At 41.6% G+C, this 24,506-nt stretch overlaps 1 pseudogene; it reads right to left on the minus strand.

Annotated features, from left to right (window-relative positions):
- Window positions 1–18,948: 18,948 nt before the first annotated feature.
- On the minus strand, window positions 18,949–19,059 carry LOC143990646 (U2 spliceosomal RNA; annotated as a pseudogene).
- Window positions 19,060–24,506: the final 5,447 nt, after the last annotated feature.

Below are 24,506 nucleotides of genomic sequence, written 5' to 3' on the forward strand. Positions count from 1 at the left end.
CTCCCACCTTGAGTTTTATGAAATCTCTTCCACTATTCAAGGCTACTTATGAATCTAGTAGTTGACCCAACACATGCACCACAATGGGTTGCTTGACAAATTTAATGCATCTTGAGACACCACTGCACACTTATTACAAATATTTGCATCAATACTAAGTAATATGGTCTCCATATTTGAAAGGGAAAAATTGATAGTGCCTTAAAATAAATGGGCGTAAGGAAGAGAGAAATGTTCATATATGTCTATCCAAGTGGATGTTAATCTTGAATACAGTTCACCAAGATTTTGATTATTTTTGGGACCTTGACTGTGTTAGCTTTTTAATGTTTCACCACTGAATGGTGTATTTGTTTATCTTTGCTGTACCTATGGTCAGGTAATGCCCCGATGGCCATGTTTGTACTTAAATTTAAACTTAATAAAAAGAAATTATTGAAAAAAAAATTAAAGAAAGCTTGTTTGGCTGTACATATTCTGTGGATCACAGAAGTGCAATTAGTTCTGCACTCCTGTGACCCGTTTTCAGCAGACAGCAGCCTGAAGCCCACTGTCGGCTGATGGTACAGAGCCAGTCCAGGCTCAGGCAAGATCGTGACATTGAAGTCGGGATCTGTCCACATGCCTGGACTGCCACCCAGCTCAGCCTCTCAATGAACCCCTGAGAGCCTAAGCTGACCACTCCTGGCCCCCTCCACAGTCCAGCGCTCCAATTAGTGTGAGATGGGGCAGAGCAGAGAGTTGGTGACTCAAGCCGCGTACATACATAGCGGTATGTCCGACGTACTTAGTCTGGGGGACTTCCCGCCAGACTGTCCGTCGGACTTTCCGAACGGGCTACTTGCCCACACACGGCACTTTTTGAGCGGACTAATACGGCGTACTAAGTCCGCCGCACTATCCGCCCTACTTTTGAAACGAACGGACTCGCCCACACACGCGGAGGAAAGTCCGCTCATTTCGAGCGCGTCTCCAGGTAGGCGGGGCCCACGAAGGAGACGTTGCTGGCCCCGCCGCCTGGTATGGACTTAAAGGGGACCCCCAACGCCGAAAAAAATCGGCGTGGGGGTCCCCCCCAAGTCCACAACAGACCCTTGTCCGAGCACGCTACCCGGCCGGCCAGGAAAGGGGAGGCGAGCGAGCGCCCCCCCTCCTGAGCCGTACCAGGCATTGTACCCCATACTCATTCACATAGGGTGGGGGGCCGGTATCCGGGGGCCCCCTTATTAAAGGGGGCTCCCGGATTCCGATAAGCCCCCCGCCCGCAGACCCCGACAACCAACGGCCAGGGTTGTCGGGAAGAGGCCCTTGTCCTCATCAACATGGGGACAAGGTGCTTTGGGGTGGGGGGCCACGCGGCCCCCCCTTCCCCAAGGCACCCCCCATGTTGAGGGCACGCGGCCTGGTACGGCTCAGGAGGGGGGGGGCGCTCGCTCGCCCCTCCTTTCCTGGCCGGCCGGGTAGCGTGTTTGGACAAGGATCTGTTGTGGACTTGGGGGGGACCCCCACGCCGATTTTTTTCGGCGTTGGGGTTCCCCTTTAAGTCCATACCAGGCGGCGGGGCCAGCGACGTCTCCTTCGCGGGCCCGCCTACCTGGAGACCCGCTCAAAATGAGCGGACTTTTCGCCAGGCGGGAAAAGTCTGCTCATTTCAAAAGTACGGCGGACTGGCATACACACGGCGGATTGTCCGCCGAAATGCGAGTCCGGCGGGAAGATTGGAGTGCAACACGGCATTCTAATTCCGCCGTACTTTCGGGTCAAAAAAGTATGCCGGAGGCTACACACGGGGGGATTGTTTGGCGGACTTGAGTTTGCCGGACTTTTCCACTAGATTGTTTGATCGTGTGTACGCGGCATAACAGTCACCAGCTCTCTGCTCAGGGGGCTCTGAGAACTGAGCAGTGTTATGCCCCGTACACGCGGTCTGACTTTCCAATGGGAAATGTTGGATGTGAGCTTGTTGGTGGAAAGTCCGACAGTGTGTACGCTCCATTGAACATTTGTTGTCGGACTTTCCATCAACAAATATTGGCTAGCAGGTTCTCAAATTTTCCACCAACAAAACTTTGTTGTCGGACTTTCCGATCGTGTTTACACAAGTCCGTCGCACAAAAGTTCACTCATGCTCGGAATCGAGTACAAGCCTGAAGTGCTTGGTCTTGTAAAACTAGCGTTCATAATGGAGATATCACATGACAATTGAACTTCCTCTTTATTGATTCATCGTACGTCTTGTACGTCACTACGTTTCCATGTTCATAATTGTTGGCCAATTTGAGTGACCATGTGTATGCAAGACAAGTTGTAGCCAATGCCCTTCAAACAAAATGCCACACTTTTGTTGTCGGAAAGTCAGTTTGTGCGTACGAGGTTACAGATGCTGCATCCACCTACAGTAGCTAAGTATCTGGAAAAAAAGCTAACCCCCATACTCCTCTTTTAAAGTTATAACATTATCACCTCTATGGTGGTCCTCATGTATAAGGAAGACTTGGTCTTTCACACATATGTATGTTTTAGATAAATGAATAGAAAAAAATGCTATAAAATCGAATATGCTGTAGATCGATAAATAGATAGATAGATATTAAATAAATAATTGATACAAAAATAATAACATATATTCAACAGATCGAAACCTAGATAACAAGATAGATAGATAGATAAATACAGTAGATAGTCTACCACCATTAAAATCTGTACTTTAGTTTATGCTTTTGTTTCATATGCAAATCAGAATCATGAGAGTCTCCTCTGACCTTTCCCTACTGTAGTATGCTATGCAATCAGGTAGAAACCTACAAACAATTTTTACGGCCTGTGGAGAGGCAGAAATGAAATTCAGATCTAAACATATTCAAAAACATGATTTGCATTGGTTAGAATTTTGAAATATGACAGCGAAATCACTCTGATTTCAAAAGCATGACTGCACAAACAATTCTACTAATCCCACCCCATGTCAGTCACAAGGTAAAGACTGATCACTGATCTTTACATTTTTTCTTTATGTTATGTGTTTACTGTGACTCTCATAGAGGCAAGTGTGTGTGTATATACAGTATATATATATATATATATATATATATATATATATATATCATCTCTCACAGTTATTACCTTTGGTATAACTTCTGTATAATAATAAATCTTTTTTATCAATATCCCTCTTTCACACCTTGTCTCTATCATTATTTATATATATATATATATAATGATAGAGACAAAAAAGATTTATTATTATACAGAAGTTATACCAAAGGTAATAACTGTGAGAGATGATCTGATATATATATATATATATATATATATACATATATATATATATATATATATATATATATATATATATATATATATATATATATATATATATATATATAACACTTGGTATTCTAAAAACATATTTCCACAAACATTAAAATTTATTTCTTTGTTAAAAAAGTATAATTCCGATTTTCTGAAAGAATGAAAGCGGTTAAGCTAAATATCCCTTCAGTCTCCCCCTTGAATTTTACACCGCCTACACTGAGACTCTAGCCCCCAAGCTCCACAAGCTATTTACCCATCTATTTGAGTCTGGATACCTACCACCCTCTATGTGTGAAGCCCATATTGTGCTCATCCCCAAACCTGGTAAAAACCTAGAATTCCCCGAATCGTACCTCCCAATATCCCAACTTGATATTAAAATCCTGGCCAAGGTCCTGGCAATACGTTTAAATACAGTGATCCTCACATTAATTCACCCGGATCAAACGGGATTTATGCTCGCCAAGAACACAGCCTGTAACCTGCGGAGGCTTCACATGAACATGCAGGCCAGACATGACCATATGGGATCCAGAATTGTTGTGTCTCTCGACGCCGCAAAGGCCTTCGATTCATTCGAGTGGGACTACTTATGGTTATGTCTGGCTAGATTTGGATTCGGACCCCACTTTATCAGATGGAGCCGCCTCCTGTATCAAAACCCCAGCGCCAGGATCTTGGTCAATGGAAAGAAATTTGAACCCTTCCCTTTGGCCAGAGGCACATGCCAGGGATGCCCCTTATCTCCCCTCTTATACGCTCTTGCGGTAGAGCCCCTTGCGTCTACTCTTAGAACGTGCCCAGACATTCAAGGCCTACAATGTGGTTGACCTGGAGGAAAGAATTAGCTTATACGCAGATAACATGCTGCTGCTCCTAGCGGATTCAGGACCTTCCCTCAGTGGAGCTCTAGAAACCATCCAAACTTATGTCTGTTACTCTGGACTAAAGATCAATTGGGGCAAATCCCAAATCTTACCTATAGATATAGATGTTCCCTCAGCTTACCAGGCCTCTTCCCCACTCCTTAGAGTAAGCTCCATGAAATACCTTGGAATTATAATTACTAGATTCCCTGAAGACTACATCAAACTCAATATAGAACCCCTAATAGCTAATTTAAAAGCCAAAATAATAACCCTGGCCAAATTACCTCTAGGCGTGATGGGGCAGATAAACCTAATAAAAATGATCATTCTCCCCGGGTTCCTATACGTATTTTGGCACTCCCCAGTCTATTTACCATTGAACCCCATTGAATTGGGAGGTGCAGCTCTCCCCGACTTCAACCTGTATTACCTGACAGCTCAGTTATCCCATTTTTTTTACATAGGCAAAATCGACAAGCACTACTATCTATCACTAATTTGCTCTCCCTACGCCCCCGGTGTCACCCACCCATTTCAAATAATTTTTCAAGACCCCATTAATGCTTACGCGCTCGGTAACTGTAAGGGGTTACTATATCATCACTGCAAGATCTGGGAAGTAGCGAAACTCCAACTAAAAATGCCCAACACACACATTCATATGCAACTATGGAACAACCCCAGCCTACAGGAACTGCAAACTCTACCTGACTACACCGTGTGGTTGAACCACGGGGTGAGATATCTATCTGACGCCTACAATTGTAATGTCTTGAAATCATTCCAGAAATTTAAAGATTACTTTTCGCTTCCCAACTCCATGCATTTTCGCTACCTCCAGCTTCGCCATGCTCTCCGAGCACAATTCCCTGACGCACCCCCCAACACAGAATACCTGGATATCATATGCATTATGACGGGGCAAGAACCCCGCAAACTAATCTCAGCGCTATATAATTCTATAATTCCCTACTCCACCCATCAGCAGTGATACTTGCATACGGGCTGAAAGATCAGCGGCTGGGGGACATGGGTGGGCTGGAGGAGGACGAATGGGAGGACGCACTAGACTCATGCAAAAAGGTCTCCACCAGACTGTCTGACTACCTCACACAACTTTATATACTGCACAGAAAATACCTGACCCCGATCTGCCTGGCCAAATACAAAGTCAGCTATAACCCCCTATGCCCCAGGTGCAACAGTACCTATAGCACGTTCTTTCACATTATATGGTCGTGCCCAGCAATACAAGACTACTGGACAAATATTGTGCAATTTATTCATGATGAAATGGGATCACCCTAAACACTATGCCCCAAACAATGTCTTCTGGGGATATTCCCAGCCCAGGACTCTGACAAATTTCACAAAATATTCCTGCAAGAATCGCTCTTTATCGCCAGACTGCTTATAGCAAGGAAATGGCTCCAGATCACACCCCCAACACTTCAGGAGTGGATAGTAGCAATTAATAGGGTTCTCCCATACAAGAAAGAAATATATGCCCACAGAGGCTGCCCTGCTAAATATGGCAAGATATGGGACACCTGGTTAAGAAACGCACTTTCTGAATGAAACCCTGTATGATTTCATATGCTATTCTTTAGTTTTCCTCTCAGTCTACTAGGTCTAAGCAATTGTATTGCAGCAAGCACGTTAACTGATTGTACTATGCTCACATCCGTACCCGATTGGTCATGGCAACGCAGTAGTACCTGTAGAAAGCTAATATGCATAAGTACCCTAATTGTCGCTCAGCAAGAATCAATATGTACCACTTTATGTTATGATAATGTGTAATGTGTAAACTGCCTTTACTCTTCTCAATAAACATTTTGTTACTTGTAAAAAAAAAAAAAAGTATAATTCAAAATGTTTTCTAAATTCCTAAAAGTAAAAAAAAAAAAAAATGTCTTATCCCCTCTGAAGTTGTAGCTTAATACTAAGGACCAATGTATTATTGATAATAACTTCCATTGGTATTGGGGGGGGGGGTGGCATACTGCCCCCCTAGACCTAGCAATTAGTGGCTTGTCTTTGCTTTATAGCTATGAATTCCTATTGGCCCATTTGTGAACCAGCATCAATCTATATAACATATGCGACATGTCTTCTAGGGGGTGCCTATATATCATATATTATATGCACCTTTACTTTCCGGTGCTTTCCAAAGTACTCTTTATTGGTGGTATTTTTTATTTATTTATATATTTATTTACTTTTTTATTGTGTGTTTGTGTTTTTATCGTTTTTGTTGGTACGTATGTACCAGTTGTGTATGACTATTTTGAATGTGAAAATATTTCTTCAATAAACTTAGATTGATAAAAAAAAAAAATTAAGAAAAAAAAAATGTAAATAAACAATAAATAAATATATACATAGTATAAATAAAACAGTACGTATAACTATAATCATTATCAAACAATTTGCTATTAATCTCATCATTCAGTTCATATTTACTTTTAAATCCTATTAATGGTTATGTAATATATATTTATTTTATTCATTTACTTTTTTGGTTGCTCTGTTGTTATCTTTGTAAGGTGACCTTGGGTTATAATAAGATATACTTTGTCATTGTATACACGTCCATTATATGGACTTTATTTGTTATTTCAAATATCCATAATATGCCATTTTGAATGTTTATTTACATATTTGATTATGTTGCATACCTAGACTTTCTAATAATTGTATACATACAACAAAATGTATTAGGATACACTTTACAACAGCAATAAACACTTCTCAACAAATCACACATGCATACTCCTAGCACATACCCACATATCTGTTTAACCACTTGCCGACTAGCCACCATCATTGTACTGTGACAGGTCAGCTCGTTCCCGTGAATCACCGCCGTTGTACACTGTCTTGGGAACTTCATTTTGTGAGTGCGCCTGCCCGCTGGCTGACGGGGGAGCCAATCAGCGGGTGGGGCGGACTTGATGTCCACCGGTATTTCTGCTATGCAGGAAGATGGATCTGTGTTTTTCCCCAGTCAGCCCATCCCCCATACAGTTAGAAAACACCTGCAGGTAACACATTTAACCTCTTGATCGCCCCCGATGTTATCCCCTTCCCTTCCAGTGTCATTAGTACAATAACAGTGCTTATTTTTAGCACTGATTACTGTAATAATGTCACCGGTTTCCAAAAAAGTGTAAAAAATGTCAGGTAGGTGTCCGATCTGTCCGCCGCAATGTCACAGTAACTTGCGGCTATAACTTTTGCGCAAACTAATCAATACACGTTTATTGTGTTTTTGGTTTTTTTTTTCTTTACTAAAAATACATAGAATAATATATATCAGACTAAATTGAGGAAAATATATTTTTTTTTGGGGGGGGGGGGATATTTATTATAGCAAAAAGTAAAAAATATTGCTTTTTTTTTTTCAAAATTGTCGCTCTTTTTTGTTTATAGTGCAAAAAATAAAAACCACAGAGGTGATCAAATACCACAAAAAGAAAGGTCTATTTGTGGGAAAAAAAGGACATAAATTTTGTTTGGGTACAGCGTCGAACGACCACGCAATAATCAATTAAAGCGATGCAGTGGCGTATCTCAAAACATGGCCTGGTCATTAAGGGGATAAATCCTTCCGGTCCTTAAGTGGTTAAATATGAACAAAATATAAAAAGGTTATTTGAAAAATGTATATTCAACATAACATTATTATTATTATTATTATTATTATTATTAATAAATGTAATGGATCATTGAACAGTCAATATTATGATTGTGGATTTTATGCATTTATTTGCTTTATATATTGTGTATATTGCTGAACTATTTTAATAGCTACATTTATATTTAGAGTTGAGATGTTTGGGGGCAGATCTAGTAATAACCCACCAAATATTTGCTGCAAAGCGAAAACTGAAAAACGCCAAATCATGCCAAAAGTAATCAACAAAACTAAATGAAAAATGTAGGGGATATTTTTGATGTCAATGTGTGTAAGAAATAAACATTATCTGTGATCTTCAAGATCATGGTCTGTTAGTAGACAGTGTGACTCCCACATACACTGGTTATTTCTTCATCTCGCTCCTGTATTTGTTTGTTTAATTGATATTTCCCTTTCTCCACGCAGGAACAAAAGGAAACACCGCTCTCCTTAATTGGGCTTGCCTTTGTGCCGTCTGCTACTGTCGATATAAACACATTGCATGTTTGTGTCATTAGCATTGTGCACTGGATGCGTTGTATCGTCAGTAACAAGTGCACAGCCACAAAACAAATTAACAGCTGTCTCAACGGTTAATTACAAAATGGATGAAGCATTAGGGCAAAGCATTAATGTACTCGTTAAGACAGAAAGACATTGCCTGGGCTCTTTTCCAATTAGTTAAGTCCTGGGTTGGCATGCCCTACTTCTCTGTTTACTCTCTTTTCTCTTAAAACACAAATATCCATGAACCGAGATTTAATGCAACCCCCCAATTCCGATTTTGAGCTTCATGACCTCAATAATGACTTTTTTTTTTTTTTAGAGTGATTTTTTTTTTTGTTTCTTGTGAAATTAGGAGGCCTTTCATGTTGTGTTACAATCTGCAGATCTGTTTGTCTTTCCGTATTAAGGAGAACTTTATGAACTGACCTCTTGGCTAGGCCGCAGTTTATGGCTTTCATACATTCAGCAGATCAATAATCTTGTTTAATCATTACATTGCAGGGCCTGAGCTCTTTCTGTTGTACATAATTTTGATCGATAGCATGCAGGCATAACAGGCTAGAGTGCAATAAAAAAAGCAGGCCTTTATTAAAAGAAATCAACATTCAGAGCAAACTTTACCGGTAAATATGAATAATATCAGGCTCTGTGCACTTGGTTTGTGGTTTTTGACTTCCAGTTGCAGCACTGTTTGCAATAAATGGTGCGGATCCATTCAAATAAACTGCTTTTTTTTTTTTTTTTTTTGAGGAATTATATGAAGGATTTATTGTTTATAGAATCAAAGTGATCCATGCAACCCTACAAGTACTTCCTTCATGTGCTGCAATCAGGTGCTGGCCTGGAGTCCATTACCTATAGTCACATATGTAGCGGTGTGGTTGCCACCAGTAACTAACATCCACCATATCACCCTGCTGCCAGACCTCCATATATCGCATCTGAGACAATGAACAGTCATTTGCTTTGTTTTGTTTTTGTTTATTGGGGGGATGGGGGGAAGGATATATGGGATGCCCATAGATCAAATTACTTTGCCATCATATTTATAAATTAGAACTTTGTTTGAGCCTTGAAGAAATGATGCACATTCATAGTAGGTGAGGTTGAGAAAAGACACAAGTCCATCAAGTCCAATCTATGTGTGTGTGATTACATGTCAGTATGACATTGTATATCCCTGTATGTTGCAGTCGTTTCCGATGCTTATCTACTAGTTTCTTGAAACTATCAAGACCACCGCCTGTGGAAGGGAATTCCACATCCTTGCCGCTCTTACAGTAAAGAACCCTCTATGTAGTTTAAGGTTCCACCTCTTTTCTTCTAATTTTAATGCGTGGCCACTAGTCTTGTTAAACTCCCTTTTGCGAAAAGGTTTTATCCCTATTGTGGGGTCACCAGTATGGTATTTGTATATTGAAATCATATCCCCTCTCAAGCGTCTCCTCTCCAGAGAGAATAAGTTCAGTGCTCGCAACCTTTCCTCATATCTAATATCCTCCAGACCCTTTATCAGCTTTGTTGCCCTTCTTTGTAGTCGCTCCATTTCCAGTACATCCTTCCTGAGGACTGGTGCTCAGACCTGGACAGCATATTCCAGGTGCGGCCAAACCAGAGTCTTGTAGAGCAGGGAAATTATCATTTTATCTCTGGAGTTGATCCCATTTTTAATGCATGTCAATATCCTGTTTGCTTTGTTAGCAGCAGCTTGGCATTGCATGCCATTGCTGAGCCTATCATCTACTAGGACCCCCAGGTGCATGGGGGTAGCATAAGGGGTTGCAAGGGTCGCAATCATTACCCCGCCGCTAGCTCCAGGGGGCCCCTGCAGCCTCCCTGTCATATTATCATATCCTCAACAAAGTCCAGCTCCGAACTGCCCTAGGACCCCACAGCCATGCTCCATTAGTGGGCTTCCACTTTGCCTTCCACATTCCAAATCCCTCTCTTCTCATTGGCTGGGAAGAATATGTGAGCCATTTCCTGAATGGAGAGGAGAACAGGGTGAGAACAGCCCAGGATGGGGAAGTGTCTGGCAACATGGAATGGTAACCGAGCTAAGAGGAGAAGAGTGCCGTCCTGTAGCCATGATGCGACTGATGTCACTGGTGAGGTAAGACACCACTCAGATCTAGACCTAGATCTAAGTTGCGACCCCCCCAAAGCTCCCTGACCACCCCTCTGCCCTGGATGCTATGCCTGGCCGCTGAGCTCCTTTCCCATTATGACTTTCTATACTGCTCCTCCTCCACAGGGCTGAATTCACATTCCTTTACAACACAGCCAGTCAGCCATGATCTGCACAGGGTGTATCTGCCTACTGCAACTACAATGCCATTCTGACCAGAGAATTTCACAGGTCTGAACAGCAACATAAAAGCCAGATACATCCTAAGAAGGCTGACAGAATGTGTGTAAAGGAATGTGATTTCAGCTCTGTGTAGTGTGTGGGGGGGGGGGGGGGGGGAGCTGTATACAGGGCTGGGATGGGAAAGGAGCTCTGCCAAGTGACCTGCCAGGGGGACTATGTCCTCTAATTTTCCAGCGGTGATTCCTGTCCTCTAATGTAAGTGGTGGGTGTATCAGTGGAAGTAGGGGGTGGGGGGGGGGGGGCCTAGGTAAATTTTTGCATCTGGGCCCACAAGCTTCAAGCTACGCCTCGGTGCACATCACCATGCAGGTCATTGCTCCTCCTCTGTGTAACTTCTGCAGACTATTGCTCCCAGGAATCCTTCCCTCATGCACAAACTTATTCTGTAGCACATTATGTTTCTTGACATATTCTCTTCTATATGCAAAACAAACCCACTCTGAATAGTCTCTAATGTTGACCCTGATTAGTTACTGCTACTAGGCTGGAGGTCTGCAGTACCTCTCCCCGGAGGCCTAGTAGTTTAGTAGCATGTGCTGAACTGTCGACTACCGTTCCCAGCTAGTCCAGCCTGCAAACCCTGCGTCCTTGGGCCTCATCGATTTGACACTATTCCCCACAGTCTCTCCTCTGTTCCTGGACTCCTCATCAATGACTGTGTAAAGATGAGGACTTAATTCATGACCGTGTAAGGATGAAGTTCCCTCCCAGACCTCCTGGCATGTCTCCACATCCAGATCTCCACTGTTGTGCACTCACCGACCTTTCTCTGTCCAGAGTCCATGATGGAGAACTTAACTGGACCATACGTTCGGATAGCTTCTCCTGCCTCTCTGCTCCAGGAACTCCTCATCAATGCCTTTGTAAAGATGAGGACTTCATCCATGACTGTGTACGGGTGAAGTTCCCTCACAGTTCTTCCGGGCCTTCTACTGCAATCGGCGTACCCCCCCCCCCCCCCCCCACCCAGATGAGGGTGGCCTCCTGCTGCTTTCTAGTACTCCATTCTCCACTTCTCCCAGCCACCAACAACCCCCCAGTGGCCTGTTACCTCAGCTTATATGGGAGGCCTGCCCCCTGCCAATTCCAGTTGGGGATTGGTCAGGGCTCCTCATATGAGCTGCCTGCCACTCCAGTTCTAGGCCCTGCCCCTCTTTCAGAACATTCTTTCCTGGAAGCAGGGCAAGCACTGAAGCACAAGTGGTCACACCCACTGCTACACTAATCACTCCCAGATCAAAACAAACAGGCCTAGTCTGAAGCATTCTTCCAGAAGCAGTCTGCACTCTAATTTATCCCAAATGTCTTCTGTCTGGTGGAGCTCAGGACTCTGTGTAGGCCAGTCAAGTTCCTCCATCCCAAACTTACTCATCCATGTGTTTATGGACCTTGCTTTGTGCACTGGTCCAAATCATTCGGTAAATGGTGGATTATGGTGTGGGGTTGTTTGTCAGGGGTGGGGCTTGGCCTCTTAGTTCCATTTAAGAGAACTCTTAAGGTGCAGCATACCAAGACATTTTGGAAAATTTCATGTTCCCAACTTTGTGGGAACAGTTTGGGGATGGCCCCTTCCTGTTCCAATATGACTGTGCACCAGTGTACAAAGCAAGGTCCAAAAAAGACATGGATGAGCGAATTTGGGGTGGAGGAACTTGTCTGGACAGCATAGAGTCCTGACCTAAACCCAAAAGAACACCTTTGGGATGATTTAGAGTGGATACTGTGAACCAGGCCTTCTTGTCCAACATCAGTGCCTGACCTCACAAATGCGCTTCTGGAAGAATGGTCAAACATTCCTAAACACGCTCCAAAACCTTCCCAGCCTTCCTAGAAGAATTTAAGCTTTTATAGCTGCAAAGGGTGGGCCAACTCAAGTTAAAACCTTACGGACTAAGACTGGGATGCCATTCAATTTCATGTGCGTGGAATGGCAGGTGTCCCAATACTTTTGACAATATATAATGTAATTAGTTAGGTTCAAGACAAAAGTCCATCAAGTTAAACTAATAGAAAACAAAATAAATAGAAAATCTCAACATGAGTAGAACCCTATACCCAGGGCTTTTTTTCTTAGAGAATAGGTGCAGGTACTCCTCCCTTCTGAGTCACCCCTTTTCTCCACCTCCTACCAATCTCTGAGCCCCGTCCCTTGGTTCCATCCTCTACCCACCTCCCAGTATCACCCCTTTTGGAAAATACTGAATCAAGTATAATATTGTGGTGCTATGTGATTTTTATGGAATTTGTTAATGGTGACAAGGAAAGCAGTAAAATAGATTCCCTGCAGCCAGCAGCAATATACCCCCCCCCCCCAACAACAATAGACCACCAATTTACAGACCCCCTCAGCAACAATAGACCTACCGCCAAAAACAATACCTCCGGCCAGCAAAACAGATCTTCCAGCAGCCAGCATCAATAGACTCCTCCCTCAATAGTATATCTCTTCCAGCAAAAATAGATCCCACACCAATTGTCCCCCTGTAATAAAAGATTCCCTTCAGAGATACTGTAATAGAACCCCCAGCATCCAGCAATAGACCCTCCAGCACACCCCAGCACCCCTTGCCATTACATAAATTCAGTGCATTCCCCCACATTCCCCAGCATTCCTGCTGATAAAAAGATATAACATACCTAAAACATAGGTATACCTGTGGTTAACCCAGACGAAGGCAAAGAAAAATCTCTTTACTATCGTTTTAGCTGCGCTTTTCAGCCACTAGCGGGGGTACTTTTAAGGGTTAAAAGCACTTTTGCCGATTTCAATGGCAGTGACGCTTTAGGAGTGGTGTATACACCGCTCCCGCATTGCCCCAAAGATGCTGTTTGCAGGACTTTTTTTCCCGTCCTGCAAGCATTCGGGCTTTCACACTCGGGTGGCAGGGGAGGCGTTTTTCAGGCTCTTCACAGGACCTACTTTTAGCCCTTTAGCGCCTGAAAAACACCTCAATGTGAAAGTAGCCTTAAGGTTTTTAGTGCTTTTTTATTCTGCATCAAAAATGCTTAAGCGTAAGCAACAAAAGTAGAACATGTTGCATTTTTTCTGTACAGAACGCATCAAGAGGCTTTAAGCCTTTCCCATCCACTCTATAACTGAATGACGGCCACAGCATGGACCTACATTGCCGGGAGGCAATCTATAGACATCCTCCCCTTTCGTGCTCCCCGCGTGCCCTCTGTAGGGCATTCGCGGCGCGCTCTGTGATCCCCAAGTCAATGAGAATTGGGTGATCACAGATCAGAGTAAGGAGCCGATCCGGACCCTTAACACGTGATCAGCTGTCAGCCAATGACAGCTGATCATGTGGTGTAAACAGAAGATCAGTAATCATTGACACCGGCTTCTGTGAAAGGGACATCGGTCCCAAAGAGAGAGGTGCAGCCACCTCACCTGTGCCCACCAGTGCCGTCTGCCAGAGCCACCTGCCAGTGCCCACCAGTGCATATCAGTGCCACCTGCCAGTACCCACCAGTGCCACAAATCAGTGCCACCTATCAATGCTTACCAGTGGTGCCAATCAGTGCCTCATCAATGCCACCTAGCTGTGTGAGCTTCCAATGCCCATCAGTGCCCACCACTGCCACCCATCAGTGCCCATCAGTGCCAGCTATCAGTGGCCTTCAGTGCCACCTATCAATTCCCTTCAGTGCCGCCTATCAATGCCCATCAGTACCACCTCTAAGTGCCACCTATTAGTGCCCACCAGTGCCACCCCATCAGTGCCCACCAGTACCACCTATCAGTGCCCATCAGTACTGCCTTATCAGTGCCCTTCAGTGCAGCCTATACAATGTGCCATTCAGTGCTGCCTATCAGTGCCCATCAGTGCAGCCTCATCAGCTTACATCAATGAAGGAGAAAAATTACCTGCTTGAAATATTTTATAACAAAATATAAAACAGTTTTTTTTTTTTTTCAAAATTTTTGTTATTTTAATTTTTTTATTTTTAGCAAAAAATAAAAAACCCAGCGGTGATCAAATGCCGCATACACACGATCGGAATTCTGGTCGGAAAAAGCTCTGATGGTTTTCCCGACGGAATTCCGACGGGATTTTGCTCAAGCTGTCTTGCATAGACACAGTCACACCAAATTCCGACCATCAAGAACACGGTGACGTACAACACGTACGACGGGACTAGAAAAAGGAAGTTCAATACCCATTTGCCAATAGCTTCCATCTCTTAGTTAAATCTGAGCATGCGTCGGAATTGCATACACACGACTGGAATTTCCGATTGAAAGTTTTTCCGTCTGAAAAATTGAGAACATGCTCTCAAATTTTTGCTGGCTGGAATTCGGCCAGCTAAATTCCGATGGAGCCTACACACGGTCGCATTTTCCGATGCAAAGCTCTCATCGGTCTTTTGTTGGCTGAAATTCCAATTGTGTGTACGCAGCAAAATACCACCAAATAAAACTCTATTTGTCGGTAAAAAATTATAAAAATGTCATTTGGGTACAGTGTAGCATGACCGCGCAATTGTCATTTAAAGAGTGACAGCACTAAAAGCTTAAAATTGGTCTGGGCAGGAAGGGGGTTTAAGTGCCCAGTAAGCAAGTGGTTAAAGGATACTATAATAATTTTGGGCCAATTTTATTTACATTTTTAAGAGTTGCAGGTTTTTAAACTAATGATTTAGATTTATTTACACGCACGCACGCACGCACGCACGCACGCACGCACGCACGCACGCACGCACACACACACACACTGTATAGCTAAAGAGACATCATAGTAGATGTAGCTCAATTTCAGGCAGAGCTGTCTGTCATTGCTCAAACTAATTCAGTTCTGTTTGTAAATTTGCAAATACTGCAAGTCGCCGATCACAGCCATTACTAGTAGAAAATAAATAAATACAAATCCCAGCATCTATACCACATGCTATAACTTTCCTGCAAACCTAATGATATACAACTATTGTGATTTTTTTTTTACCAAAGACATGTAGCAGAATACATATTGGCCTAAACTCATAAGGGAATTCAATTTTTTAAACTTTTTATTGCAAATGTTTTATAGCAGAAATTAAAAATATTGTTTTTTTTCCAATCTTTTCTGTCTTTTTTTCGTTTATATCACCAAAAATCAAAAACCCAGTCGTGATAAAATACCGCCAAAAGCAAGCTCTATTTGTTTGAAAAAAATTATATATATATATATATGTAATTTGCATACAGTGCTGCATGACCGTGCAATTTCCAGTTAAAGTAGCCCAGTGCCAAATAGCCAAATATAAAAAATGCTTTCGTCACAACTTACCAATACCTTCATCATAAAGAATACATACTATTATTATAGAGCAGAAGGTGTCATTTGCAATTTTGGCATGGTATACTGTACATTTAAACCCAAAGTATTTGTAATTTAATAAAACAGAATTCAATTGCTGTCATAGGGTCAAACTTTGTATGGAACAATATTTATTTTTTGGCATGAAATAAGTGGAGCCAGCTGAAATGATTCACGTTATACACGTATGGGTGATTTTTACCCAGAGTTCTGCTTCAAATGTCATTTCAGAACATCTCTGGTGGAGTGTTTTTGTTAGGGAGGGGGATCTGTACGGTAAAATACTTTCCTTGTTTGTTTCTAATGACCATACAGGTTGATTGTAGGAAAGAAGCAATGAGCACTGTACTGGAAAAAATCAATTTGCATTCACAGTCTAATTTTTTTTTTTTTTTATCATTAACCTAACCTTCATTCCATGAGGATAAACAAATGCAACATTTTGTGTGAGCTTGGTATGCCATGAAGATCTTGATTTTGCTCAAATATTAAATATCCCATAATAACCAAACTTTGGGCAATTACTGACTCAAAGCCAGTACATAACTGGCCTACCCAATAAACCTGAACTCATCTATGTACACTATATCATCTATGTACACTATATTGCCAAAATTATTGGGACACCCCTCCAAACCATTGGATTCAGGTGTTCCAATTACCTCCATGGCCACAGGTGTATAAAATCAAGCACCTAGGAATGCAGACTGCTTCTACAAACATTTGTGAAAGAATGGGTCGCTTTGAGGAGCTCAGTGAATTCAAGCATGGTACCGTGATAGGTTGCCACATGAGCAATAAGTTCATCTGTGAAATTTCCTTGCTACTAAATATTCCACAGTCAACTGTAATGCCGCGTACACAGGATCGGAATTCTCGTTGTAAAAAGCTCTGATGGTTTCCCCAACAGAATTCCAATGGAATTCGGCTCAAGCTGTCTTGCCTACACACGGTCACATCAAATTCCGATCGTTCATAACGCAGTGACGTACAACACGTACGACGGGTCTAGAAAAAAGGAAGTTCAATAGCCAGTAGCCAATAGCTTCTGTCTCATAGTTGAATCTGAGCATGCGTGATTTTTGGCATGTCGGAATTGCATACACACGATTGGAATTACCGATAGAAAGTTTTTCCGTCGGGAAAATTGAGAACATGCTATCAATTTTTGGCTGGCGGAAATTTGGACAGCTAAATTCCGATGGAGCATACACACGGTCGCATTTTCCGATGAAAAGCTCTCATCTGTCTTTTTCTGGCCGGAATTCCGATCGTGTGTATGTGGCATTAAGGGTATTATAACAAACTGGAAACAACTGGGAACAACAGCAACTCAGCCATGAAGTCGTAGGCCACATAAAATGACAGAGTGGGGTCAGTGCATGCTGTCTGCAGAGTCAATAGCTACAGACCTACAAGCTTTGTGTAGCCTTTAGGTTAGCACAACAACAGTGCATAGAGAGCTTCATGGAATAGGTTTCCATGGTCGAGCAGCTGCATCCAAGCCTTACAACACCAAGTGCAATGCAATGCAAAGCATCAGATGCAGTGGAGTAAAGCACGCCACCACTGGACTCTAGAGCAGACGTGTTCTCTGTCTGGAAATCAGATGGACGTGTCTTGGTTTGGCGGTTGTAAGAAGAACGGTACTTGACTAACTGCATTGTGCCAAGTGTAAAGTTTGTTGGAGGGGGAATTATGATGTGGGGTTGTTTTTCAGGGGTTGGGCTTGGCCCCTTAGTTCCAGTGAAGGGAACTCTTAAGGCGTCAGCATACCAAGGCTTTGTAGGAACAGTGTGGGGATGGCCCCTTCCTGTTCCCCAACATGACTGCACACCAGTGCGCAAACAAAGTCCATAAAGATGAGTAGAATTATGGGGGTCTGATGTAGTTATATATATATATGAACACAAAAAGCAGCTCAAAATGACTTCCCTATCAAGTCCAGTCTGAACCAACCAAATACTGCTGAAATCTCTCTTTTTCTTTTCCAGTTACATGTATACACCCATTTAACTGTTCCCTTGCTTTTAGAAGATATGGACATTGATTGGACTAAACTATACGGTCAAACCTATATCACGCCTAGAATACACTTAATGCACATCCATATTTTATGCATATTCATACGTATAAAAATTGTATAACCTGTATATGTAAGCTCAGAAACACTTTCACATTTACTTGCTTGTAGTAGCCGAGAACTGTGTATTTCTCCACTGCAGCGAATGAATAAAAGGACCTATTTTTTTTAAGATTTGGACTCTCTGTCTCATCAGAAAAAGGTCTTGATTTCAAGACTCCCAAATCGGATTTAACAAAGACATGGATGAGCGTGTTTAGGGTGGAGTCCTGACCTCAGAACACCTTTGGGATGAGCACAGACTGCGAGCCAGGCCCTCTCATCCAACATCAGTGCCTGACTTCACAAATACGCTTTTGGAAGAACGGTCAAACATTCCCATAGACACATTCCTGAAACTAGTGGACAGCCTTCCCAGAAGAGTTCAAGCTGTTATAGCTTCAAACGGTGGTCCAACTCAATATTGAACCCTATGGACTAAGGCTGTCCCAATACTTTTGGAAATATAGTGTATTTGTCTTAGCTGTCCTATATGTAAGATATTTACATAGAACCATTATTCAAGTTTTTTTTCTAATTTCAGGTATATATGATATAGTTGACTGTTTAAAAAATTCCAAAGTTTGGCAAAAATAAATAAATGTACCTATTTTGCAAAAAGTAAAACTTTCTATTGTTTCTTTCTTGCATTAGCCTACAAAGCATTGCAACCACAATAAGTGGATTGGGGGGTGCAATGCTTCTGCACAATCAATGGTCACAACACCGCACTTGTGCTCCATTGAGAACTATGGTTCCTCTGTTGCATTGTCAGTTGGGACTTGTAGTCTTTTCATTCACAACTTCCTGGGAATATATAATGCAGCTGTGCAGGTGGACAATGATAAGAACAGATACTACACTTGATCTTAGCCAAAAGGCTAAGCAAATACTATACCCTAAACTTTTTTTAGTTTTAGATAGAGTGTGAAGGGTTATAACTAGACATGTGCAGTTTGTTTCATTCTGAATTGAAATTCTGACAAATTTTCATTTTTCAGAAATTTGGATCCGAATTTCTGAATTACAATCATACGGAATTTAAACAAATCCTAAATAACAAAATTCAAATCGTTTTCGAATACTTTTTGAATTCAAATAGTTTTCAAATTCGAATTGGAAAAGTTTTCGAATTTGAATAGTTTTCGAATTTGAATAGTTTTCAAATTGCCAAAGAGAATAAAATAGAATAGAAAATAAAGGAATAGAATAGAAAAAGAAATTATAGATAGAAAATATAACAGAAAATAAAAGAACAGAAGATACTAGAATATAATAGAAACAAATAGAATAGAATAACATAGAAAGAATATAACCGTCAGAATGTTTATACTGAAATATTAAAATGTATTATAATTATGAAAATATGCAAATCTTTGATTTGGGAGATTTACAATTTTCTACCAATATCAACAAGAAATTCAAGTTTGTTTATCCGTGCTTTTTTGAAGGCAAGTGGTACTAATGATATTGCTAAAAAATATATATTTATTAACTAAAAATACAGTGCAAATTAATATCAGGTATATTTCGTGATAAAACAATTAAATGGATAAATAAATGTGTACTTCTACATATCAGATAAATGATGATTGATAATTCACATTTTCTATACAAGCTCTATAACAAAATACCACAATTAAATTCTTGAATAACTGGGTATATTTTAGACTTAGTAACTTGAATAGCCTCCGTGTCTTCACGGGCTAGTGTAAACAATTATGTTTACATTAAACACGGTGTTATCTGACTTCATCCACAAGGCATCAACTCGGACTTTACTTCGTACCATTTTATTCTATGCACGTAAAGTGATCTTACTGCACTGGAAAGAGAGTGACCCCCCCTAGGACCCAATCCCTATATGGTATTATTAATGGAGAACTCCCAAAATTTAAAATTGTGTATAAAAAAAGAGCTTGTTTAAAAAAGTTTCATAAAGTGTGGCAGCCATGGTTGGATGTTTCTGGCTCCTTCTGGGGGACATTCCTATCCTCGCAAATCTCCTAGGTGGGATTGTGGGGGGTGGGACTGGACCTTAGGATTCTTGGTGTATGCTACTGGCTACTGGCGGGAGGGGCGGATTATAGGGAAGACTGCAGTTATATGACAATGCATTGATGCTGTGTATGTTGTAAAATTGAGATGCACAGTGGGACGGTGATGTGTGTGAATGGGATGTGTGTGATTGGTATGCCTGTTTGTCTTTTTTTTGTCTATGTTTTGTTGGGGTTTTTGTTTCTTTGTTTCATTTTTTTGCTTAATCCTGTGGTGTGCCCTTTTTTTGGTGATCTGAGTACCACCATTGCTTCAACTAACATGATGGTGGAGGCAGTGAGCTGTATGACAGCTCACAGGCTGGGAGGTTATTTACACAGGTGGTGCTCGGGCCACTGCACACAACACTTTATACGTAATTATTAAGGGTATATATTTCTGTCTGTACAAATGGAGTGCTGTTATATGCTATATATCCTGATTGACATTTAAGCTGTACTGTTGAAAACTTAAATAAACACCTTTTATAAAACACGGTGTTATCTTAAACCTATGATGTGATCTCTTCTGAAAATCAACAGACCTTCTCTTACACACTTAAGCCGCGTACACACGGGCGGATTGTATGGCCTACTTAGTCCGTCATACAATCCGACGGACAGTCCGTCATACTTTCGAATGAACGGACTTGACCACACACGGATGCACAAACAGTCCATCGAAAGCTTGCGCGATGACGTGTACAGCACGTAGACGGGACTAGAAATAGGAAGTCCAATACACAGCAATGCAACCTTCCGCCGTGTAAATCCTTTCTGAGCATGCGCCATTCTTAGTCCGTCGAACTAGCCTACTCACGAGCGGATTGTCCGCTGAAACCAAAGTATGACGGACAGTATTACGGAAATTCCGAAATACTTAGTACGCCAGACTGCACGCTGAAGCCCACACACGAGCGGACTGTCCGCTGAAATGTGTTTCGGCGGACTAAGTAGGCCATACAATCCGCCCGTGTGTACGCGGCTTTAAAGTGGTTGTAAACCCTTACAACCAACTTTGACCTACAGGTAAGCCTAGATTAAGGCTTACCTGTAGGTCCAAGAAATATCTTCTAAACCTACGCGGTTTAGGAGATATTTTCCGAAAGACAGGCACCGCTGTCTACGGCACATGCGCCGTAGACAGCGGCGCGCAGGCGCACTGAGCGCGCCGTGGTCAAAGGTGATATGCCGCGAGTGGCGGCTCCTGTGCGCATACGTGGGAGTGACGTCATCGCGGCTTCGCTGAATGACAGCGACGGAGCGGCGAGACCCACCGAGAAGATGGATGCGCCGGACTACAGGGGACAGCGGTGACTTCGCTGGCTCCTGTGTCAGGTAAGTGACACATAATGGGCTACTATGTGATGCATAGTAGTCCATTATGCTTTGCCTTTGCAGGGAATGAAAGAGGAAGTAAACCCATCAGGTGTTTACTTGCTCTTTAAATGTGCACAAACAAAATGTTATATTGTACACAGCTTGATAATTTGATCAAGGCTTCTGTTAAATTTAGAATGAATCTATTTTTAAACACATATCATGACAAAACCATCGTGCAAACTTTGGTCGTAGCTTTGTAGAGACAAACAAAAATGTGTATGTCTATTAATATTTGGAATATGATTATATCCTGCTGCAGGTAGACATAACACAACTCCAAATGCTAGGCCACAATAATAAATTGTTCTGTTTTGTATATGTCAAAACAATTCAATTACCAAAGACGTATAATAAACAAACTAATACGTTACCAGAGCTTTAAGAAGTCTGCCATCTAGAGAAGCTTCAGATAAGCGAGTCCCAAGCCAGCATCTACATTTCTGCGTATTTTAGTGAGGTATCAACAGCTCCCTAGAGATCTCTCTCTAGACTTCCTGCTCTCTGTAGCTACTGTTCATTAAGAGAATTTTTATCTCACCCTAAAAGTGGGTGTGTATCTAATTACTATGGAGCTGATGATGTCATATGACCATGGTGTTTATACGTTTCCATGATAATCATATATGCGTGGCCATTTTAGATTGTTACTATTTCCCCCTCTAGGGGGCAGTGTTGTATCAGAAATTACCTTAAATGTGATTGACATGACCTTCTGACCTTGGCTTAAAACACCATTAATTGTGTAATGATTGACAATTACATGTCAATTTCCCCAGACACTGTGGCATTCCTTAAAATATATGGTTTGAGAAAAGGTATCCCACACCATTAGTTGTGTTGGTAAATGCCATTAACGTGAAGTCATACTTTAAATGACAACCTCACAAGTACAGTGTCTAATACTTTCATGCCAATACAATCCTAGAACCTGAAGTCATTATTCTAACGATAAACATAACAGTTTCATGAACAAACTCTTCATAGGATCTCATATTTGCAACCTATTAATAATCATATATGTATTAAACAGGTTTATATGTATGAATAACTAATACAGATATATTACCAAATTAAAAAGAAAAACATTAGTTAAAATACAAAATACCTCAGGAATTGTGGATAAGCCCTCTGGTTTCTGTGGCTCGTTCTAGAAATACCAATTAGATTTGTAAGCTCACTTGAAATATGATTCTCTAATAACGATTCCCTGTCTGTAGAAATACCCCCTTATCTATAAGTGTCCAAACCTTTAAATTATGGTCTGGGAAGGGGGTACAGACAAGACTTACAGACTCTCATTATAAGATAGAAAAACTATGTCTTATTTATGGGCTATGAACTCTGATTTCACCTCTACAAAAGAAACTCCTTTTACAAGATGGCTTTGGTTCTGCTCAAAGCAGCCATGAAACATATACACGATAGAAAGGTCTATATATATATAAAACTTCTTTGAACCCCAAATGTTCTGACATAACCATCTTCTGAAATTTGAATTTCAAATTTGAATTTGAATACATAAGAAAAGAATATAATAGAAAAGAATAGAATAAAAAAGAATAGAACAGACTGTAAAGGTAGGTCCTTGCTCTGTTAGGTGCTCGATTTCCCTCTTCCTATCTTTCCTAGGCCGTGGTCTGGATGTACTTGGGAGTCCCATTCACCGGTGAGATAACCAAAACTCATACACGAGATGTATGCGAATAATGATTACAATTTAATGTTTTGAATACAACAGGTTATATGCTGAAACAGTTGGGGTGGCACCCTGTGGAGTAGCCAATCAGGGACCCGCTCGTAGCTATACACCAAGCTTTTCCTAGTAACAGGTTTATTGACAGAACAAGCAAAATAAGCAGAAATTGTCTTCACGGCAAAGCACGTCATTAACCTTCACACGAGATAAGAATAAGACTACGATATTTAACAATATTCAACAATATTGTGCTAATAGTCTGTGGTCCAGATGTTCTAGGTCATAGACGATATAAGATAGTTGCATATCTTGGCTTTCTCTGTACAAACTCTCGCGGCCAAGGGCATTCAAAGAAAACAGCATGTTTTCCAAATAGCAAGCATCTATGTCAAAAGTAGTTAGAATTCTAGCTTGGTCATACAAAGTTTTAAAATGGATGACAGTATAACAAAATGGAGACTTGTTAATCCTTATAATCCCTCCTGTGATCATAACTTTGGCACGAAGTTATCGATCATCCTCTATACCAGACATTCTTGGAAAAAGCCATAAGTGCTTTCTCTTCGTCATTGGGCTTGGTTGCTATTGTTGGATGGGAAACCTTGGAGGCTGCTATGCAGAAGCATTTGGCGATCACATAGAACATTACTATCAACAACACTATAATCACTAATACGAGAAATATTTTCTTAAAAAATCCCAGTATTGTTGGGGCTAAAGAAAACGTTTTACTGTCCTGGGGGGGTAATTTGTTCCGTGCTACCTTTACTTCTAAACCTTTGTTGTTATTATTATTATGATTACTGGGCCTTGGAACTAATGCTCTTCTGTCTAATGATCGGTTCTCAGTACCTTTTGAGCTTCTTGTAAACCCACATGACCCTGTCATGATACATGTCATCATGACTATAGAAAAAACCACAAAAGTCAATACTATCGACCAGAGCAAAATGGTGTGTAGTACATACTGATCTTCTAAGCCCCTGTCCCTTTCTTTTTGCAAAGACTTCAGTCCGAGCTGGTGGGAGGAGGAGGAAAGTCCAGGGAGATTCTGACACACTGTTCCTGGAGGGTCTGTAGGTTCGTCTCTGGGGTCCCTTTGGTGGTGGCGTCCTCCTGTTGGTCTTGGGCAAGTGTCCTCTGGGGGTGTTCTGGAGTCGGTGGAGGTTCGGGGCATTTTTTTAGTCTGCTGGCATGGATCCACTGAGGGGTGTAGTCTGTGAGG

Source organism: Lithobates pipiens, unplaced genomic scaffold, assembly GCF_037356315.1.
Source record: "Lithobates pipiens isolate NorthernLeopardFrog02 unplaced genomic scaffold, aLitPip1_a1.2 Scaffold_18, whole genome shotgun sequence".
Lineage (NCBI taxonomy): Eukaryota > Metazoa > Chordata > Amphibia > Anura > Ranidae > Lithobates > Lithobates pipiens.